The following is a 22070-nucleotide window of genomic DNA, read 5'->3' on the forward strand; positions in this document are numbered from 1 at the left end:
GAAAATCTTTTCTTTCAGCAGCTTTCCTTAGGGAAAAAGGTCTTACGAACTTTTACAGTTATATGTAGATAGAATTTCTTTTCTTGAAGCTTCAGCTGTTAGGGAAAAACCGATTACGAACTTTTACAGTTATATGGGGATAGAATCAATTTCTTAATGGTCTTTGCAGGTGAAGGAGCCTACTGTTTCCCTTCTTTCTTTGACTGACTGAATAGGGTTTGTTTCGGTTTCTTCTTCAATCTTCTCTTCCTGTTCCGTCTCATTCATCGATAGTGTTTACAGTTCAGTCGTCTTCTTCTTTCGTTTCATCTTGTCTTTCTTTCGGTTTCGTCTTTACTTCCTGTTCACTCTCATTCATCAATAGGTGAATATCGGTTTCTTCTTTTGTTTCGTCTCATTCTTGTTTCGTTTCTTCTTTGGTTCCGGTTCATCTTTCTTCTTCTTCTTCTTTTCTTTCACTCAGTCTCGCATAGAAGTTCTCTTCTTTCTTTTTCTATTGATTCTCAATTCCGATTCGCCTTCCTCTTCTTCTTTTCCTCTTGTGACTTCTGAATAATCAACTATACAAAAGTCCCTTCATTATCTGACTTTCTCTCTCCCTTCAAATGGCTTCCTCCCCTGCTATGAGTTCTCCTTTCGACTAGTTGACGCTTACAGCTGAACTACCACCTAGCGCACTAAGGCACCTCATAAGGCTGGATCAACTGAATTCGATAGTAGTTGTTTGTCTCTGTCCACTAGAGTGGTGAATGAAAAGCGTATTCTCCTATTGCAAGAGTGCCTGCGAAGGCACTTGCTTAGATGAGAGTGGAGTTCCTTCACCACCTCCAATTGCTTTCTTTCCTCTCAACCTCGAACAGCCCCACAGCCTCTCTCTCTCTCGTGGGCTAACTAATGCGCCCTTACTAACAGCTATCTAATGCTAATAGATCATTTATGAGCCATATTCGCCTGAATGAAAGGCAACTGAAAGCCAAGCAAGCAACCCGTAAGGCCCACTCGACCTGTATGGATTCCGAAGAACTATAAAATCAAATGAGTAAGCAGTATACTTTCAGTCTAAAGTTTCAGATATCAATAGTAGTGAATATCTATATTTTCCAATATTCCATTGATTGTATGGAAGCCTACACGTAACCTATATGAAGGAGCAAACAAGCCCCGTACTTTACTTGAATTTGACTAGGCATTGATTCCCATCTCGTTCAATCAATCGGCCCTCCTAGGACTGTTGTTTCAAGAATCTGACCGACGCAACCCGAAACGTGAGCGGGGAAGCTGACTACACCGACGCCCTTTGACTTGAGTTTGATTGATGCAGTGCTCTATCAGCCGACTGCAAGCACATACCTATGGATCTATGTCACCAAAAACCCCCAGCAAGTATACCAACCAGCACAGATCTTCCCAAGCAACTTCCAACTGCGCCAACTAGACATTTATCGAAACCTGGCCTATCTCCTTGTTCGCCGCCCCGGAAAGCCTTCCCCACCAACTCTATCTTCACTTCTTGTTATGATTACGAGGGAAACGGTTTGAAACCCATAACTAGGGATCCGCACTCCCACTCCACTTTGCCTTCGTCCAAAAGACCTCTCGGAGGAAGAACTTGAATCCTGCCATTATCCACAACAGGTTCAGGGTCGAAGACACTTTACCAAGTTGGAGAGGAAAAGGGTATTGAGGAAGCTAAAATGAATGAGCATCCTAGGAAGCCCTAGAGAAGGAAAGACGAATTTGATAAGCTAATGTGAGAAGCTAATGCGGTGCCCTTTACCTTGTAGCAGGAATTAGTTATCCGGGGAATGAGTCTTCGACGGGAAAGGATGTCGATCCAATACAGGTAGAGGTCGCTAATTATCTCTTGGACTAGTTAGCCTGGATGTCCAATAGCAATAAAGCAAAGAGAGAGGGGAAAGCTGCCCGAAAGTGCCTATTTGGAAGGTGAAAGGGCCTAACAGTTTGCTACTGAGGCTGTCTTCTCTCCCCCCTTTGTTTGAGGTATCGACTTAGCCCGAGGTCAACAAAAGTGAAAAATCTGGGTTTAACATGGAAAAAGCGTCATCCCGCTTCTTCTTCGCCTATGAATAGATTCTCTTTCTCCATAATCGATGGATGGAAGTATGCCACGTAGGAAGGAGGCTCTGAAAGAGCTTTGCGCCTGTGCGTGAAGGAATAGACACTCTGATGCTGAGGAAGAGACTGAAAGACACTTTTCCTTTGGAACGGATACGACTATTAATATCTTAATATTCTTCTAACTCGAAATAGAAGCAACAAGCTCGCCCTTTTGTTTTATTTGGCAACGAGAGCACTACCTAAGCCCATCCTTTCTTCACTTGTGTGACAAATCAAGACGTTGGTTGAGTGAGGAAAGATAGGGAGAATCTTTCTTGTTGCGAAAAAGCAAGTATCGGGAGACGAATATCGAGATTGGGTTTGCGCTCCGTAACTAATAGAGAATTCCCTTCTCTGACGGATACTTGGCTTAGAGAGCAGCTAACGTCCTCGGCTGAAGCAAAGATAAGCTAAGTCTTGGTGCAACTCTGCCCGAATCACCCTAGTCTATTGGAAAGATCTGCCAGAACCCTCTTCTCCTTCAGACTCGACTACACATAAAAGCTGTCTCGGCTGAAGCTAACTCTCTTTCATCAGTTTACGCATAGATGGATGATTTCTCTCTCACTTATCACAGCTTGTTGAGGCAACTTCTAAGTTGGCATACCTTGCATACATCGAAAGAAGGACCGCTCCTTTCTCTTTCTTCAGACTTTCAAGTGACATCCATCCCATTCCCGCTAGTGCTACTCTGCCTTCCTTCTTTCCCGGCATATCTGCTTTCTTGTCGCATATGCGCTGCTACTAGTTAGAATAAGCAACTAATAAGGTAGACTATCACATATCTGCTTGAAGCTTGTGGTATACATGCGCATATCAGCTATAGAAGGAAGCGGAATAACTTAGTCAGAATCAATCCCCTTTTTAGGAAAGGAATGGCACTAGACTCAGATAGAGCAAAGCTCATAATATGAGTGTTTGTTCTGCTTTCCCAAATGTATCAGCAGTGATCTCTACGGAGTTTTCCTGCACCCAAGCTAAGGGGTTGAATGTCGAAACCAACCATCCCCGGAGTGTGGTGAAAATCCAATATCGATCTGTCTTCCACTTTATTAATACATTGATAGCCTAATTAGTATCGGATTCGAACCCCATAGAATGGTATGGGCTAGATGCCTTCCGATCGTCAGATACAATACACGATTTTCTCTATGCATTCATTGAATACTTAAATATCACTAAACCTTCTTTCTAAGTATGATAGAGGTGACGAATGGAGAAAGTTTGATCTCTTCCGACGACAAAAGTGAGAAATTGTTGGGCTTTTCGGGGTTCTCTTATTAGGCAAAGAGGTCGGATAGCAAAAATAGCGGGGAAAGACAAAGATCTCGCTTCAGTATGGCTAGGCAGCAGCAAGGAAGGTCTCTCTCGCATCTACACTTTCGAAGCTCGTGCATAAGAGCTTGAAGTGATTCCATTTCTTTGTTTCGAAGCACCACTTGGTTCTAAAGGAAGGTCCCAGTCTAATCTTATCCTTTCTTTTATTGGTTAATCCATTTTTCAGAAAAGGGCTATACTATAACTACAGGATGGGGTCCTCTAAGAAAGAGAAAATTAGCATTGCCTCGCAGTCTTGTCCTTATTCTGACTAATATCACACCTTATCCACCCGTTAAATAAAAGGGGCCGGGAGTGGAAATAGAGCTCCAACCCAACTACTAAACTACTATTGGTAGACTCAAATTCCTTCGATCAAGTTCAAGCGGCGGGATAGGCCTTTTGCTTTCTTTTGATAACCGATTCTAAGGAAAGGCAAACTAGGACGCGTTAGAGATAGCAGGTTCTAGGGCAAAAAACGAATGTTGTTCCATCCCCTTTCATCTTTTGCTAGCTCTTTGTCAAGGTCAAGTTCTCTTCGCTTTCTGCTGCCCTTCCTGTTGAAGTGAAGTTCTAATTAGAAAGGCATATATTTCCATGTAAGTTGTATGCTATCCTGTTGGAGTGGCCTACCTCCAAGGTAGGGATATGCTGGAAATGGAACTACATAGGTTGTGGGAATTGGATCAATTTGAACTGATCCAAATCAAACCCTTACCTCACGTATTGGCTCTCCTTATTATACTCTTATACTTTGATAGTCTAATCCTCATTCTCAGCATCAAGGGGCTCTCGACTATAAGATAGTGGCTAGTAGTCGATTCTTCGGAGTTCACAGCCGAAGCTGCATCAAGCCCTAGCCTACCATCCGAACTTGTTGAATCAGCATCGTAATCTCAGCAGCTGGAATTGAATCAGTGCTTGGTCTATTCCCACTACTCGTTATTCCTTTCATTTTGCATTTTGACTTGTTGATAACCTTCACTGCTTCCGAAAGCTTGGAGTGGATAAAAAGAAAAAAGAAAAGCCTGCCTTGCGCCCCGTTCCTCCCAAAAGGTCAGTTCAAGCACACAGCCTGAACTACGACTTTAAGCTATCAATTCCATTCGATCTCCAGAACTGTCACCTACGAACAGCTTTATTCATTGACACTGATACAGTGAACTACTTTCAGCAGTACGATAATCAGGCTTCCGTCACCTCTGATTGCTAGGGCTAGTTCTGTGATCTTGTTTTCTCTCTATCGTATCTTGCCCCTGTTCCCCGGGCCTACTGCCAGTAGACGCCTTCCCCTCCGTTTGATAGTTCCGTTCTGTCTGCTGCCCCCGTTTGCGTAGTTGCTTGTTTCATCTTTCTTGAAAAAGATATGTGGTTGGTGTTCAGAATTACCTTTATAGCCCGCCGGAACGGAATCTAGAGACAATGCAGCAAGAGCGAGACCCGGAAAAAGAGTAAAACCCAGATAGGCATATTTTGTAGCCATGATCGTGATAAAGATCAAGCCTGCTGTGTACCCAGACAAAGGACACTGAGGCTGACGCTTCTAGAATGCGGTTAAATCATAAATCAAGATCAAAGTCAAGAAATTGATGCAGAACTATTTCAGAACCCTCCTTGAACTCGTATCCATGGCAAATCCCTGATTCACTTCTCACTCCCAAGGAAAGCAGGGCATAGTGTGAGTGATATGTTTCTTTCGTTGAGGAGACTGTAGCCTGAACTGAAACCTACACTCTTTTCTTGTGTGTAATGAGTAACTACTATTTCTAATTCTAATTCATTCTTATCGGTTTTTAACACCTCTCTTCTTAAAAAAGGTTAGGGCGGGGAACTGAGGAATCAAGCACCTTCGTACCGCAAGGGCTAAGACTAGTGATCTTCTTCGCATCGAGAAAGAAACTCATTGATAAAGGATCTCACCTTACTCTAAGAAGGTAGCTTGCTTACTTTTGATGTTGCAGAGGAAAGACTAGAAGTAGGAGGGATAGTTGGTCAAGTCTTAAGACAAGGCTCGAATAAGCTCTTACAGTTAGGAACGAAACAGACTAACTAAGAGTAGGAATACAGGGAAAAGAAGTCCCCTCCACTCTTCATCAGTGGTTGATCAAAATCAGTCATTCACAACCATGAAGGATTCCTCGAAAAGTTCAGGATTAGTAATCAATCCTTTTTAGAAAGAGAATGGATTCGGTCTTATACATAGGCGAGGAAGGTAATATCAACCATGAAGGATTCTTCTTCTTTCTCTTAAGTCGAAACTCAAATACAGCTAGTTTGCGGAGAGTTGCCTTAGCTTAGGTTCCTTCCTTGGCTGCTTTGCTTCTCCTACTTGGCAACTTTTCTCAATTTTTAGTCGTCTTCATTTTTTATTGGCTTTTACGGCTGTAATCCTTTTTCTAAAAAGTTCTATCAAAACTAATTCAATCTTCTATCGGGGAACCGTCTCTTCTCTGTATGCTGCTAGTTACGGTATGGGGAAGCCATCATATGATATGTAGGGGTTTCGCTTTCCTTTTGTGTTGCGAGTGTATGCGTCCACCACGGTCAGGGCTATCACAGCTATCTTGTACCTAGTGTCGGTGCAGCTTTGTTTGGTCTTGATTCTGGAAAGAACCCTATGACTGACCTAGCTCAAATTTGATGTTGATTCTGGAAAAGCAGAATCCGCGGGATCCTTTTGTTTAGGAGAAACTTGATATCTTAGTTCGGAACTCACTGGATATGCTGATGAGGTTGTTTACAATGCTTCGAGAGAGGTCGGTACGGAAAGAATTGATTGAGTGATTCACCTAAGACTGAAAAGCCTTATGCAAGTATTTTCGTGTGCATGTCTGCTTTGGAAACAAACCCCCCCATTACCAACTATTTCTATTTTGCTCTTAATCGGGTTCTTCTATAAGAAGATGTACATTTGGTCCTAACCAGATTGATTCAGTCTATGTCTAGAGAAAGAGACTCGTCTTATCCAAGAGTCTAGCTAACTCTAACCCAGTCTCAATCTCGAAGAGGTTTCTTTTTCCTTAACGCAGGATCTCTTCTGCCCTCGCGAACTGAATGTAATAGTCCCTTTAATAGGAACTTCCTTCAGGTGCTATCCTATAGAGAGGAACGGAGCCACTCGCTCTTAGTCTAACTACGAGTTAGGGGAGAGGAGAAAAAGGAAAGCAAGCCGCTAATGAATGGACAAGACTGTAAAGGACAGGACGGAAGATGGATGAAAACACCTATTCTATTCTATTTATCGAGTTCAAGAAGTAATAGGCCAGGAGTGAACGAGAATGAATAAGGAGTCTTTCTCTTTTACCGGCTGTAACTGTAAAGGGGAAGGTTCAGTAGTGATTGAGTTTACCTAGAACAAGAACTTCCTGAGAATAACGAGCCAGAATAAGGACCAAGAGAAGTGTTTGAATAAAACACCTATTTACGAGTTCAATCAGGAGAAGGTTCATGAGCAAATCAAATCTTTCTTTCATTCTCTGATTCTTCTTCTTCTTTCACTGTTCAATCTCATTAATCGAGAGAGAGTTGAGTCTTGACTTCCAGTTTACCTCGTTCAAGAAGGAAAAGGAGAATTCTAGTTTCTTACAGCAGAGTACTACGTCAGTGAAAGAAAGGAGAAGAGAAAGAATGTTTCGGATTGACTGACAGTGAACTCGAATGAATCTTTTGTCTTTCCTTCCTGTTCCAGTTAATTAATAATGAGTCTCCCTTCAAAGAAAGACTGTAAACTCGGTGTGTCTCAAATCTTGTGAGTTATTCAAAGACTGTAAACTCTCATCAATCTTTCCTCTTCCTGTTCAGTCGAATGAATAAATAGGTGAATGAGTGAAAGAGGGTGAAGGAGCCGGAGTGAAGTTCGTAAACTCTAATTCTTGTTTCATTTCTTCTTGTCTTGTCTCTTCTCTTTTCTTTCCTCTGCCTATAAAGAAAGGATAGATAGGTTGGTTCGTGAAGTAGCTCTTTGTCGGTTGAGTCTTGACTTGTTTACAGTTCAATCCATCTAACGAAGAAATAGGTGAATGAGTTCAATCAGTCTAATTAATGAATAAATAGTCGTCTTTACTTACCTTGTTCAATCAATCCAGGAGAGAAGCCACTTTACAGTTCAATCAGGAGAATGAATAAGGAGTTTCGTCTTGACTTACAAATTACCTTGGTCAAGAGTGAAATTAGTCTCATTAATCTTTCGGCTTTATAGTTCAGGGAGAGGTTCAGAGTCTTTGAAGGCCAATGTGGGGGAAGGAGTAAAGAGAACAACAGACCGAGTTCGATTAGGTTACGGTTCAGGTTCTTCAAACAAATAGCTTTACCCCTCTGAAAGAAGAATAGGCCAGGGTCGAAGATGCTCGACGAGAAAAGAAAAGGGGTTCCCTTTCGTCTTGACTTACTTAAACCTGACTCATAAAGAATCAGAATAAATAGGTAGAGGTTACGGATTGAATCAATAACCAGCTAAATAGGAGAAGGGGAAGGAGAACGAATAAGGGGATTTCTCTTTCATTTCATTCCTTTACTTACTACTCCACCTAGTGAAGGGAAGGGAATCCGGACCGGTTACGGAGCTCAGCTGCTTTAGAGTTCGTTCAGAGTAGTTCTGTCTTATTAATCCAATCGAGAGTATGTATGGATCTTTTACAGTTCATGGAGAATGAGTAAATGAATTAGTATCGTTCAGGCAATGAATTTCATATGCTTTCCCTTGTGTTTGAGTGAAATGGAAAGAAGAAATAGGGAATATCGTCAAAGGCTCAGTCGAATTAAAAGAGAAGAGAATCCTCAATCTTTCCTTCCGGGTAAGGGTTGAATGAGTCTATTCTTTCATTGTCAAAGGCTATTAGTAGGGTCGGTTCACTCTTTCGCTTTCTTCTTCTTCTTTCTTTCCACTGTAAAGGCTATTAGTAAGATCGGTTCACTCTCTTTCGGCTTGACTTCTGCTGCATTACCTTCTTCCTTCAATTAAAGAGTTACTTCAACTGCATATGCTTTACTTACCTTACCTACTGAAAGAATAGTTCAACCCGAGGGAAATCAGGTCAGTCAGGTACTATCGGAAAAGCTGAATGAGTCAGTTAAGTAGTCAAAGAAGTTCAGAATAACTCATAAGGAGAAAGAATATGCTTTTAGCAGCTTTCCCTTGTTCAAGACAGAGTGAAATCAGTCAAAGAATCAATAGGTAGGTTCCCCGCGGGTTCTTGAGTCTTTCTTTACAGTTAAAGAATCTAAAGTTATTGAGTAGAATGAATCTTTCTTCAATCCAGGGATGAAAACATCTATTCCATATTACCGAGGGAAATCCGTCAAAGAAAGGTGAATGAGTCAGTAAAGAGGGAGAGGACAAAGATAAGAGAGACCGAAGGGAAAAAGGAGCTGTTATCGAAGAAGCTGTAGAAGAGCACCACCACAGTTTAGGTTCAGGTTTCACTCTTTGATAGAACGAACTAATCTGTAGCTAATGAATTGACTCTTTCTTGAACTGTAAAGAAAGGAGCTTTAATTGATTTACTCAACTGTAAAGGTAAAGTAGTAGGGTCAGGAGAATTATTCCTTCATTTGCTTCTCCCTTCATTTATTCAAACACTACTGGAGAATTCATCTTTAGTTGAGTCTTTCAAAGCTGCTAATTCATTTCTTCTTCATTCATTTAATCGACTGGAAATTTAGGGTCATATCGGGGTGTAGATCAGGTAAAATAATAGATAGAAGCTAAGGTTACAGAACGAAGCAAGCTGCTTGACCAATAGAAAGACATAGGGACGGCAGGACAGAAGCAGATAGTTGTAGAGGTTCAGTATTCAAGATCATTAATCTTGAGAGTGTTTACTGGTCAATCAGGGAATAAAACAAACAATGCTCAAGCTAGAAAGGCAAGGTAAGGTCAGTCATATATATCGGAAAAGGTTACGTACGGAGTGTTTTATGGAGTCTGCTCCCTGTATTTATAGCTTGGTCAATGGCTATATCCGGTAAAGCTATATTTGGTAAAGCCATATATGGTAAAGCTATATCCGGTAAAGCTATATATGGTACATAGCTATATATAGTAGATGGTTAAATCTGGTAAAGCTATATTTAGTAGACTGAACCATATATATATCCCGTCCAGTAAAGCTTTGAAATGTACTTTTCTATTCTCTGTACTCTTTCTCTTGTTGTACATACCTGAAGTCATCAATACAAAATCCTTTTAGCCAGAGTTCTCCTTGCAACTTTTCTCTATCCTTTTTCTTTGTGTTCATCTAGATCGAGCGTGTGCGTTGTTGTGCGATCCTAACAACTGGTATCGATCCTAACACGGAGTGTTTAAAGGGACAAGTCATTGAGTTCATCAGTAATAGTCCTGTTTTGACGAATGAATCTTGTCTTGCTTTCTATTCTATTACAGGATTGAATGAATAAGCTAAATAGGGGAAGTAGCTAATGAATTGACTCTATAGGAATATATATGATTCTATGTCTTCTTCTTCCATTCTCTTCGTTTACCAGAGCAGCAAATCCTTCTTCAGGGTCAGGTAATACAATATCTATTGGTTCAGGTCAGGAAGTAGCTCAGTCAGGTCATATCGCGGGGAAGGAAGTAAAGAAAGAAGAGAAGAGACCTACCTACAGAAAACAGAAAGAAGAGAACATAGGTGACGGGAAAGTAATATCAAAGAAGCTAAGGTGATTGAGCTGATCTTTAATTTTCTTCGTCGGTTACAGTCTTTAAAGGAAATCTTATTCTTTTTTCTTCTTTGCTGCTTTACTGAGTGAAAGAAGAATTGACCAGTTTACCCTGAAGGTGAGGGCAATGAAATTGTTCAACCGAGGTGTAGAGATGAAGGGGAAGTAGTTAAGGCGAATGAATCTCTCTCTTTTCGTCGGGTTCCACAGCTCTTAAGTTTGATCTAATAAACACTAGGAATTTACTGTAAAGAAAGGGTCTTCAACAAATAGCTTTACCGAGGTCAAGAAGAAATAGGAAAAGGGGCGAAGCGGCTCGACCGATAGGGAGAGGAGTGAAATCATTCTTCGATAGTCTTTCCTTGGCAGGTTTAGGTTTAGGTTCCGTAGTTCAGGTAATATGGGTTCATAAGCAAATCAAATCTTTCTTTCATTTACTTACTCTCCTGTAATAGAATATCTTCTTCTTCTAGCTGAGATAAGGCAAGCAATGTCATAAAATAAGGGAAGGTGTAATAGGGGTTAAGTCACTTCTCTTTCTCTTCTCCTTTCAAAGACTGTAACCTCGCCTCGGGCTCTTTTCTTTACTGTCCCTGGCGTTCGTTTCCAGTTGAGCATATGAAATCCTTCTTTCACTAAAGCATATTCCATTCTGTCTGTGATTTAACCTATATCTATTGTTCTTTCTCTCTGGCTCATTACATTAAAGGTGAAGGGAGGGTCAATTCATTAGCTAGCTACTTCTTTACCGAGTTCCATCAGGAGAAAGATAAAGGAGTGAAGGAGCGAAGCGAACATCCTTGAATTTGTTTACAGTAAAAGAAAGAGTGAAAGAAAGGAGAAGAGAAAGAGAAAGAAGAAATCTTTCGGATTTACTTACAGTTAAGTCGAATTGATTCTTCGATAGTCTTTCCTTAATAATGAATGAATTACCTTGACTCTCTTTTATCCCTAAAAATAGGGAGAGGATAGAATGAATTTCTTTCTGGTCTTTACAGTCTCATTCATCTTTCTTCTCCCTTCATTCTTGAACTGTAAACAAACTCTTCTTTCGTTTCGTCTCTCTTCTTTCAAACACTTACAACTCGTTCACGTTCAATCTGGTCAGGTAATACTGTTTCTGGTTCCGGAGTTCAGTTCGTTCACTCTTATTCTTTTTTCTTCTTTGCTGCTTTACCGATAGGGAGAGGATCCTTAATACTTGATTCTTTCCTTACTGTTCAGGATCATGAATGTTGAGTCTTTCCTTACTGTTCCGGAGCTCAGCAGCGAGACGAGAAGAGTGAAATCAGGTTCATAAGTTTACAGTTAAAGAATAAGATAGGGACAAGAAGGAAAAGAAAAGGAGCCCGAAGCAACTCGAAGAGGCGCGAAGCTAAGAAGACTGTAAAAGGGACGAATTAGCTTTCACAAATGTAACGCTGTCTCAGGTCTCTATAGTATAGCACTTCTTGGCAGATTCACTATCAAGTCAGACAAAGAAAGAACCTTCTTCAAGGCAAACAAGCCATTAGGGTGGTAGTAATTGAGGAGACACTTGATGGATATGGGAGAAAGAAGACTGACTGAGTACATGGAAGTGCTCAGGTTTCCGAACTGAGTCTGTACTAAGGCTAAGGAAAAGCAATATCTCACATCTCTCTCTTCTCTGAATCTGACTTACATAGGAGACTAGGATGTTTGACCAGTAGAAGCTATCCGAACCTCTCATCACAGCACCATGCCATCCAATTCATTATGTAAAGCCTGACTCTAACAAGTAAGCAAGTAAACTAACATATTTCACCCCGTCCTTTTGAGTTGTAAGCAATGTCCCTTCGCTTGATAAGACTTCCTATGAGAGAACGAATTTCAAGCTAGGACGGATTAGAAAGATTATGATCCCATCCTAAAGGAATGTTTACGTAATGGACAGATTGGACTACTGGAAAACAGAAAGAGCTAATGGAAAGCAGTAATAGACCGCTGACTAGTCTAGACCCCTTTTGCAATTGAAGTGAATGCCTTAAGTTAAGTAAGTATAGGAGATTACTATTTTTTATTGTCCTACACCTGCAGCAAGCACATTCCCGGGCTATAATCAAATGGCACAAAAAGAGAGAGAAAGAAAGACGGGCTTCAGTCCCCACATCATGATCAGGGGTGACGGGTCTATTCCACCAGCTGAAATGAAAGGGAGGAAGATAGAAGGAATCGAAAGAATGGAAAGCTGCCAAGGCCTTATATAGATGGAATAGCCGATTATAGTCAATCTGATTTAAGTAAGGTGGATTGACTGGCTTACAAAAATGTCCTCGGCTTCTGGGCACAGTTGAGGGTAAAGATTATTCTGATTACTAGGTCTGCTAAACTAGAATAGCAGATGATAGCTTGCTGATTGGACTAGATCGAAAGCCCGGAACATCCTTGATATCGTGAAGTGACCCTCACGCTTAAAAGCACTGGAATACTTGACTGAGACCTTAGCCGCCAATGCTGATATAAAAAAATGCCCATTCCCCCGCTTTTTCAGACTGGTGAAGAGAATCTCTTAGACCGGGGGTTTTGATATAGAGGTCCTTTAAGGTGAACTTATTCCTTACTAGTTAGCTTTTTCATACAGTCCTTCCAATTGGCTATTCTCGGGAAAGCTTGAACGTGACGAATAGGCTGCACTTCCTTTTTCTTACAATAGGTAGTCTCTAAAAGCCTTATAGGAGCATGAGACTGAAGAAGTATGGCATTGGTGTGAATGATTTCGGCCCAAAGGTTAGCGAATCCTACTACTTCCATTCTTTTTTAGGGAAAGAAAGGGGGCTAGCTGTTCTTTTATCCGTTGTTGTCTCTGATCGACTGCATTAGCACTTGTTGAATTGGTCTTTGACAATAACTTCGGAGTCATTCAAATAGAAGTAAGAAACTGATTAGGCAACTCAGCCCTTTAACATTCTCTTTCTCTCTTTTTCTGGCTTAGCCTACCAGGGAAATGGCTCCTTCTTCTTGATAGCACAGGTGAGAACACCCTTGCTCGCTTCACCGATCTCTATATAGATCGCCTCTAGATCCCCCATCCATTAGACTGATTTAGTCAAGTATGCCAATAGGGGCTCCGCGCTTACTTACTTGAAATCTGAAAGATATCCCCGAATGGTATTGATGGACAGATTCCCTTGGAGCAAAGGAGAGAGAATGCTAGCAACTTCGAAAGACCCTCTTAGGCGGCTATTGATATTGTTGGAAGAGTCGTTTTCCTGGAAATTTATATGCATCTACTAGTTTCATGGTGCCATACCCTCTTAGCATTATTGACTTTTCAATCTAAACTTTAGCATTTATACAGGCAGTAGGCTTACAAGTTATATTCCAATTATATGTCAAATTCACTATGGGATATATCTATTTATTTATCAATTACCTAGATCCAACAATCTTTCATTTACTTTAGGGAAGGCTATTCCATTGTATGACAGTTTAGGTGGTGGTATCATTCAAAAGAAAGAGATATATGAGATAATTGAACACCAAGTGAGGTTATAGGGTGATAGATATAAGTATGCTGCGATAACTGGGGTATTTATCAACATATTTGATGAATCAAGAGATGATTCCCTGATATCCTTAGTAGAGGAACAAAATAATCGAAAATAGGTAATCACATTTTTGTTATGGATTCCGATATAATAAGTGGGGCTTATCTACCATCAGTCAAATCACTGATGTATAAAGTCGTATTCCATCTATCTCCTTATATTAACGCAATCAAAGGGAATAAGAAAAATCTCGTCCTTTCATTGTAGCCGATTTAGAGACTATACTATAGTGTGAAAGTTCCTTATGGAGCTAGTTACTTAGTGGTTCAGCCTATTGATGATCTTCCTTCTTTACCTTCCTATTCGATACAACCCTTTTTCAGCGAAAATCACATGACATTCTATCCGAACTTTGAAGACAGGAGTCAAAGATATTTGAATTTCTCTTCAATTTTGAGGAATGTGTGAAAAGAGTAAGCTTAGAACCGTAGATTTCCATAATTTAGCCTAGCCCGATTTGATGGAATTTGACTGATTAGGTATTATGCTGATCGTCTAAATAGGTATCGAATCAAACCCTTGGTGAGGAAGAATCTAATTTACGAGTTGAAAGTCTATATTGGCAATAATTGATTCTTTTTTAGATTCTTGTACATTGCCGCTCTCTTGCATCATTGGGAAAAACATTATGCCCGGAATTAGGCCTCAAAGGTTCTATCCCACATTCTGATTTGGTTGTGTCTGATCTTCAGGGTAAGAATGAGTCTTTGATAAACAATCTTCGACAAGATATCCTTCTCTTAGGTGGTGTGATCTTTCAAGCTCAAGAAATCCATTGGTATCAGTCTCAGATTGATGTCGAGGATGTGATGACAGTGTCTGCGCTTTCCCTAAAAATTGTTCGTAAAAAAGATTTAGATGATAAGGCCTTTCATATCATCAATATCCCTACTAGAAACCAAGACACTTTTCTTAGGCGCGGCTATTATGGGTGTCATGTGGATGTATATAAGCCCTATGGTTCAAATCTTGACTACTACACGATGTAAACTCTTTATATCCTTTGATTATTCAATCCTATCCGATGCCTTGTGGTGTACCTGAATGGCATACTCATTTGGAGGGCGTTGGTTTGGATAGCTTGTTTGGATTTATTGAGGCCTATGTTGTATGTCCCATATAGAACGGCCATTCTTGCCATATAAGGATAAAGAATTTGGTACTTGAATCTTTCGGGAAATGAATTGAATTGGAGTATGAGTATGATATAGCGAAGAGCTTCAGTTCGCACGGGATTTAGGTTACCATAGAATTACTCTTAGGGCATATTTGTTTGAGAATCAGTCAAGTACTTTCGAAGGTCTCATCTACGACCTCTATGAAAGCAGACTAGAAGCTAAGAAAAGAAGTCATGAGCCTATGACATTTGTTTACAAGCTATTAATGAACTTGCTCTATGGTAGATTTGGTATGAATCCAGAAAGTATAGTAACCGAAATCCGCAATCTAAATCAATACGAGGATTTGATGAAGATGGAGAATTTGAAAGCTCAAGCCAGGAATCAGATTCTTTCACCAAGCCAAGTGGGATTCAAGTAAAGAAAAGGGGAAATCACATTCTTAAACCCAAAACTGCCTGCCCTAGATCAAATTACTCTTCTCGCTTCTTCTCCAAGCCAACCATCTGATCAAGCAGGAGTTGAATAACCAGTACAAAAAAAGATGTTCTCATCCCAGGGAAGGTGAATATGCAGTGGGTCAAGAGTAGGTCGGTCAGTCTTCCGGAATCATGGAGGAAGAGAAGCGAAGACAGACTCAAAACAATAATGATCAGACTCAAAGCTCTCTCTTGAACAACCAGCTCTTGAATTAAGGAGAGGCGAGACTTGAACCACGGGCGGGCTTACCCATTTCTTAGTAGTAGTAGATCATGCCTCTGTCTCCGTAGTTTTTTGTATTTCAGCCTGCCATTTCCCATTTCTCTGTGACTGAAGGAACGAATGAATGGGATTTCTACCTCTCCAACTTGACTAGAATCAAGGAGGGTCGGCCGGCCTGTAGCCCGATAGCTATTCCTATGCCCCTTTCTAACTCTGACGTAGCTCAGTTACGAATAAACATCCTATATTTAATGCTTGATTGATCTCTTACTACACTATAGAGTGGATGAAGAAGAAAGTGACGGTGATGCAAATTCAATTACGTGGAATGAGATGAAGAAAGATCATGCTTTGAAAAAGTTCTTACAGAATGACCCTTTGATTCTACACACGGAGCACTTCTACTCAATTCCCCTTTGAGGAACAAGGACAAGAGCCCCGGAAAGGTGTAGACAAGAAGTCAGCCAAACTGTGAGAACTAAAAGAATGTGAGATCGCGAAGTTCTTTGAAAGCATTCAGCTCTCAAATCATTCTATAGGAGCATGGTGACAAGACAAGACGGCTCAAATTATTACAGGGATTACTTCCGAATTAGATAGAGAGAGCCATTGGGCTTGGGATAAGCGCGGACCCTACTTATTTGCTTTTGGAAAAGAATACCAGTAATGGGTGCTAGGGGGGTGGTCATCCCTTACACTCAGCTATACTATACTCGACGTGGCTACATACGGTAGAAAAAAGAGAGTTGCTGGACAAAGAAAACCTCCTTTCGGCAAACTAGAGTAAGAACAAAAAGAGATTTCTCAAGGGGGAAGAGAGTATAAGGAGTGTTTGAAGGTCATATCGGTTCAGGCAGAAGAGAAGAAGAAAATGAAAGAAGGTGAATGAGCTGATCTTTCTTTCATTTCGATAGTCTTGACTTCTGACAATGAATAGCTGAATAAATAGGTTAAGGAGTTAAGTCGAATGAATCTCTTCTCTTACAGCTCAATAGGAGTGAACTTGATATGAATCCAACAACTGATCACGTGCATGTACCCGAAGGACCGATTACAAGAAGCAAGGTTAAGAAGATTCAAGAGGCCTATACATTGCATCTTCAAAAGCTAGCTAGTGTACCGGTTGAAACAAAGACTTTTGAGCCCAAAAATCTTTATAGCATTAGCATATCAAATCAAGAAGATAATGAAGTGGCTGATATTGGAAAGTAATTAGAAGACTTGCCTTTGGTAGTTGAATTACCAATTAAGGAAATTATTAATGCCTTATTTGCTTCATTTTATATTTAATAGCATCTATTAATAGTTTGTATGAATTGCCTTATATTCTTCAATTTGTATTTAATAGCATTTATTAGCATTTATTAGTGGTTGGTGGCTGAACTTTATTTTGTTAGGGTTATCTTCTGGGCCTATTTAAAGGCATGTAATATTCATGTTTGGGGGATTTTGTTGAATACAGAAAAAAAACCTTTGTGTTTACTTGATACCCTTTTGGTGTTATTCTTTTTCATACCTTGCTTTAAGTTTGATGTTTAAACCGATTCATTGAATTAGTTTTGATCAAGCTAATTCTGGAGTGAATTGTCTTGGTATCTAAGAGTGACCATCATAGATTCCAAGTTCGATCTAAGAGTCATTCATTTTCTAACCAGCTCTTGGTTGGAATCAATCCGTTAAGTTAGCTTTCTCTGTGAGTGTTTTGCAAGGATTCTAGAAGGACCTCTAGCTTTGCAAATTCCAGCATTGTAGGCGCTTATCAGAACTCTCATTAATAGGAGTAAGTAGCGAGACCGATAGGCAGAGGGGCGAACGAAGCAGCAAGACAAGAAGAGGGACAAGCAAGAAGGCGAAGCAGCGAGACTCGAAAAGGGAAGATTTCATTCATTTACTCGACTACTGTAAAGTGTCATATCGGTGAAGGAGTAGAGCAATGAGACCCAGAAGGAGAGGAGCAGAGCAATGAGACCAGAAAGAATAAGCTCAGGAGCTTGACCTGATTCTCATCCTAATTACCTAAAAAATGGCCCTAAAAATAAGGGAGAGATAGAGTTTGATCTCAAAAAATAGGGTAAAGATAGAATGAATCTTGAGGATCAGAGAAAGAGAAAGAAGGAATCGAGAGGAGAAGATCAAGATCAAGAAGAAATCTTTCGGATTTACTTACAATTAAGTCGAATTGATTCTTCGATAGGATTGACTTCTACTTATTAATTACCTCGGCCCTAAATACCTCTCTTTTATCCCTCAAAATACAGGGGAGGATAGAATTTCTTTTCTTTCAGCTGCTTTCCTTAGGGAAAAAGCTATTACAAGATTTTACAGTTATATGAGATAGAATTTTTTTTATTGAAGCTGCTTTTGTTAGGGAAAAACCGATTACGAACTTTTACAGTTATATGGAGATAGAATTTATTCATTAATGGTCCTAACAGGAAAAAGAGTGAACGAAGTAGGAGTCTTTGTCTTTGTTTCGTCTCCCTTTATTCTTGAACTGTAAAGGAGATCTTGTCTTGCTTTCGTCTTGACTGACAGTGAGCTCTAACGAATAAGTCGTGTTTACTGTTTCATTCATCTTTCGTCTTTCCTTTCAACACTTTCAGGTTCAGTAGTTCACTCTCATTCATAAGTCGTCTTTCTTGCTTGAGTCTTTCAAAGCAGCTAATTCATTCTTTCACTGTTCTGTCTCATTCCTCTTGAGTTTCTTCTTTCCTTCCAGTTCACTCTCATTCATCTTTCGTGTCGTCTCCTTCATTCAAAGACTGTAATATCGATTCTAGTTCAGGTTTTCTCTTTCGTCTTTCCTGACAGTGAACTCGACTGTAAACTAATGTTTCAGCTTTCCTTAATAATGAATTACCTTGACTCTCTTTTATTCCTCAAAATAGGGTAAAGATAGACTTTTTCATCCTCAAAATAAGGGAGAGATAGAATGAATTTCTTGTTGGTCGGTCCGTCAGAGTTCAATCAGGTTCAGGAGAAAGAATCTTGTCTGTCTTGCTTCAATCTTTCAATTCTCTTTTCTTTACTATCCTATAAAGGTGATTGAGCTTAGCTTCTCTTTCTTTCTCGTCAGGTTACGGTTCAAGGTAAGGAGTGAAAGAAGGTTCATCAGTCATAGTCTAGGAGTTTACTGTAATAACAAACAAGAAAGGTAATCTCGATTCAGTAGCTCAGGGAATATTGGTTCAGCGGAGTGAAGCTCGTAAACAACTCTTGAGTCTTGTTTACATTGAAGGGAAAGAAAAGCAAAGCAAAGATTCTTCACCGAGGTTACAGTTTAAGAAGGGAAAGAAAAGAGAAGAGACTGAGTGTTTGAGTTCAATCTGGTAGAGGAGGAGAAAGAATCAATCAATAGGTGAATGAGCTTTCCCTTGTAAAAGAGTGAAATGCCCTAAAAAAATAGGGAAAGGAGTTCGTTCACTCTCATTCATCTTTCATTTGAGAATAGAATAGGAACAGGATCATGACTCTTTCAGCAACTTGACTCTCCCTTCTTTGTTTACGAGCCGAATGAGCAAAGCTAGCAGTGAGACGAGAAGACAAGAGAAGAGGATTTAATTGACTCAACAACTGTAAAGGACAGAAGATAAGATGCTTTGTTTACTGTTCTTCCATCAGGGACAGGTTCCTTCTTTCATTCATTTACTAGACTGTAAAGTGAAGGTCAGGTCATATCGGACAAAGAAGAAGAAATGAAATAAATAGTCCTCTTTAACCTTTCAATCACATCACAATCAGGTAATTAAGGTGAAGGAGCTTCTTTCTTCTAGCTTGACCTTGTTCTTCAAGAAGAATAGTACGGGAATAGTCGTTCAGGGTGTCGGTTTCGGCTTTCTCTTTGTCTTTATACCGACTGTATAGGTTCAAGGTAGAATGAATAAGGTAAATGGAGAATGAAAAGGTAAATAGGTAAAGGGAAGGGAATATCATCAAAGGAAGAAGACGAGTTTACAGTCTTTTAATAAATGAGTGAATGAACAGTTAAGAAGGAATCAGAGAAGGAATCTTGAGTTCAATCTTTACTTACGGGTGAGTAAAACAGGGAAAGAAGGGACAAGTGATTAAGTGCAGGAGCCAGAGTTCAGTTCGTGAAGTAGTTCAGTCTCATTCAGGTTATTGTTTCTTACTTACAGGCAGAAGAGTCAAATTAAAGAAAAGAGTGTTGGAATCATCCTACAGTTTACAGAGTTCAATAGGGGGGAAGGGAATATCATCAAAGGAGAAAGAATCAATCAATAGTTCACTCTCAGGAATCCTTCGTTGAGTATTAAAAGTGGAATCAAAGGAAAGCTAAGCGAATAGACCGAGTGAAATCAGGCAAAGGTTTAAGGTTTTCTCTTTCGTCTTGACTTCATTACCTAGTAGTTCAATCAAATAGTTCAACTCGAGTTGTAGAGGTTCAGGATAATTAATAGGAGTAAGTGGCTCGACTGTTCAAGGGAATGAATCTTGCTTTCGGCTTTCTTCTTTGGTTACAGGTTACATCTGATGATTGATAAAGGTAAAGAAAGGATAGGTTCAGGTTTGAGCTTTCTTCGTTTACAGTTACAGTGAAAAAAGAAATGGGTTCTAGTTCCAGATTGAATCTGAATTTACTCGACTGTATAGGAATATCTGATTAGATTCGTCTTCTTTCATTCACTGTTAAGTAGCTGATCTTTCTTTCATTTGTTAAGTCTTTCACTCACTAGGGAGGTTGAACTATTCTTTCACAAGGTAAATAGGTGTTTGGTTTGATTCTTTCTCTTCTCTTTCTTTCTCTATCTAAAGAGGTTCGTTCTGGTCAGGTAATAAAGTATAAGGTTCAGTCGCTTCTCTTTCTTTCTCTTCGTTTACCAAGCGAGATTTTGACTAACTTCTGTTAAACCAAGATAGATATTCTTGACCTTTGCTTTCATTAGCTTTCTTCCTGGGATAATTAGTTTAGCCATTCCTATCTCAAGTCCGGGAGGATTCCACCTCTTCAAACAAAGAAAGAAACTCAGATTTATGATCCAACTCCCCCTTATTGTCTTGAGCCCTAGCACCACCCTTATTGCCAAAATCTCCCTATCATACTGCGGTTATATCAACCACTCACCTCCTATCTATCCTACTCCTACTCCTCCACCCTCACCTAAAATCTGCCAAAGTCAGCCAGCCTTCTTACTTCTTAGCCATGGAATCCAAAAGCTTGTGAGGTACCTTCCTTAGGTTGTTCTTTGACTTTACCTCTCTTTCCCATCCCATCAAGCCTCTTCAAGGAAGCTAGCTCAAGACCCTCTGGCGGATCAAGACGACTGACTGACCAAAGGGGCGAAAGTATGGATTACCCGCCTTTGATCAAAGAAAACTATACTTGCTGAAGAATGAGATAGAGATTGACTAGCACAAAAGTCATCTCTATCAATCTACGCTCATTGATGAGTCGGCGACATAGAAAAGAAAGTCTACCGATTCATTCCCCCTTTTTCACTGAAAAGTCAAAAAGAGAGAGAACCTTGGGAAGTTTAATAGGGTGGGATCGAGGATGGAATCGAATAGTGAATACACTTGCGGTTAAGACAGGTCCTGCATCTCCTACCTAATTCAATTAACCGACCCGACATCTCTTTCGTTCAATAATGCCTTCGTTCACTTCCCTTCCAGACGCTATTTACCAATAAGAATAGGAAAGACTACTTGAATTGAACTCAACCTTGAAAAAGAAAGGTGGTAGGCCGACGTTGAATGCTGAAAACTTGGCCACTGAAGAAGGCGAAGACTGGGCAAAGACTAGGTAGGCCCACTTACTTACTGCTTACTGCCATGGTTTAAGCTTTAGGCTCCATAGACGGAACTTGTTTTTAGGTATTAGGGAGGTAGGGACACTACTCAGCACCTAAGGTGGGTGGGGTTCAATGCCTAAGAAAAACGGCCAAAAGAGATGATGTGGAAAGAAAGAACACATGCATAGAGATTTCGTCTGTCGGAGGTTCGAGAATCTATGAAAGGACATCTAAGGCTAAGTTAAGGAAGACTGAAAGGAAGTCCATTACTGAGAAGGTGATCTCGTCTTGCTTGCTGTGAGAGAGGAAGCTTCCGGACCACCTTTTCCAGCCAGATAGCGAGCGATCACTCAGCAATTCACACTAAGAGAGGTCGGGAATGAGTACCTATCCCTTACGGGAATCGAACCCGTGTCTTCGACATGAAAAGACGATGTCCTAACCACTGGACGAAAGGGACCAAAAAGCCATTCTTCATATACCTAAGCTCCGAGAATAGAAGTGGTTCGTTTTCTTTCTATACATAAGCAATTCGACAATTTCGTTTGTCTTTATGTTGTCAATTTCTGATGTGAATTCGATTCGGCGGGTCGTCCCGCCCTTCCTACGGGTTCCCCCACTGACCCAGTGACACACCAACCACGCCCCTTCCCTTTCTCCGATCATCAAGCCGACTTCTCCCTTGACTTTGTCTTTCATCCTCCGTTCATCCTATACAAATAGTTAATTAAGTGAGGCCCCGTTCTTTCTATTCTAATTCAAAAAAGAAAAGAGGGGCCGTTTGAAGGAAGGCCTATGCTAAAGTCAGGAAGATAGTTAAGGTGGTTACTCAGGTC

At 40.3% G+C, this 22070-nt stretch overlaps 1 non-coding gene across 1 annotated transcript; it reads right to left on the bottom strand.

Annotated features, from left to right (window-relative positions):
• Positions 1-21622: 21622 nt before the first annotated feature.
• On the bottom strand, positions 21623-21694 carry TRNAE-UUC (transfer RNA glutamic acid (anticodon UUC)). Its single transcript has one exon. It is a non-coding gene; the product is annotated as a tRNA-Glu (tRNA).
• Between the last annotated feature and the right edge of the window lie 376 nt (positions 21695-22070).

Source organism: Cucurbita pepo, chromosome 4 (assembly GCF_057944985.1).
Source record: "Cucurbita pepo subsp. pepo isolate OVF chromosome 4, ASM5794498v1, whole genome shotgun sequence".
NCBI lineage: Eukaryota > Viridiplantae > Streptophyta > Magnoliopsida > Cucurbitales > Cucurbitaceae > Cucurbita > Cucurbita pepo.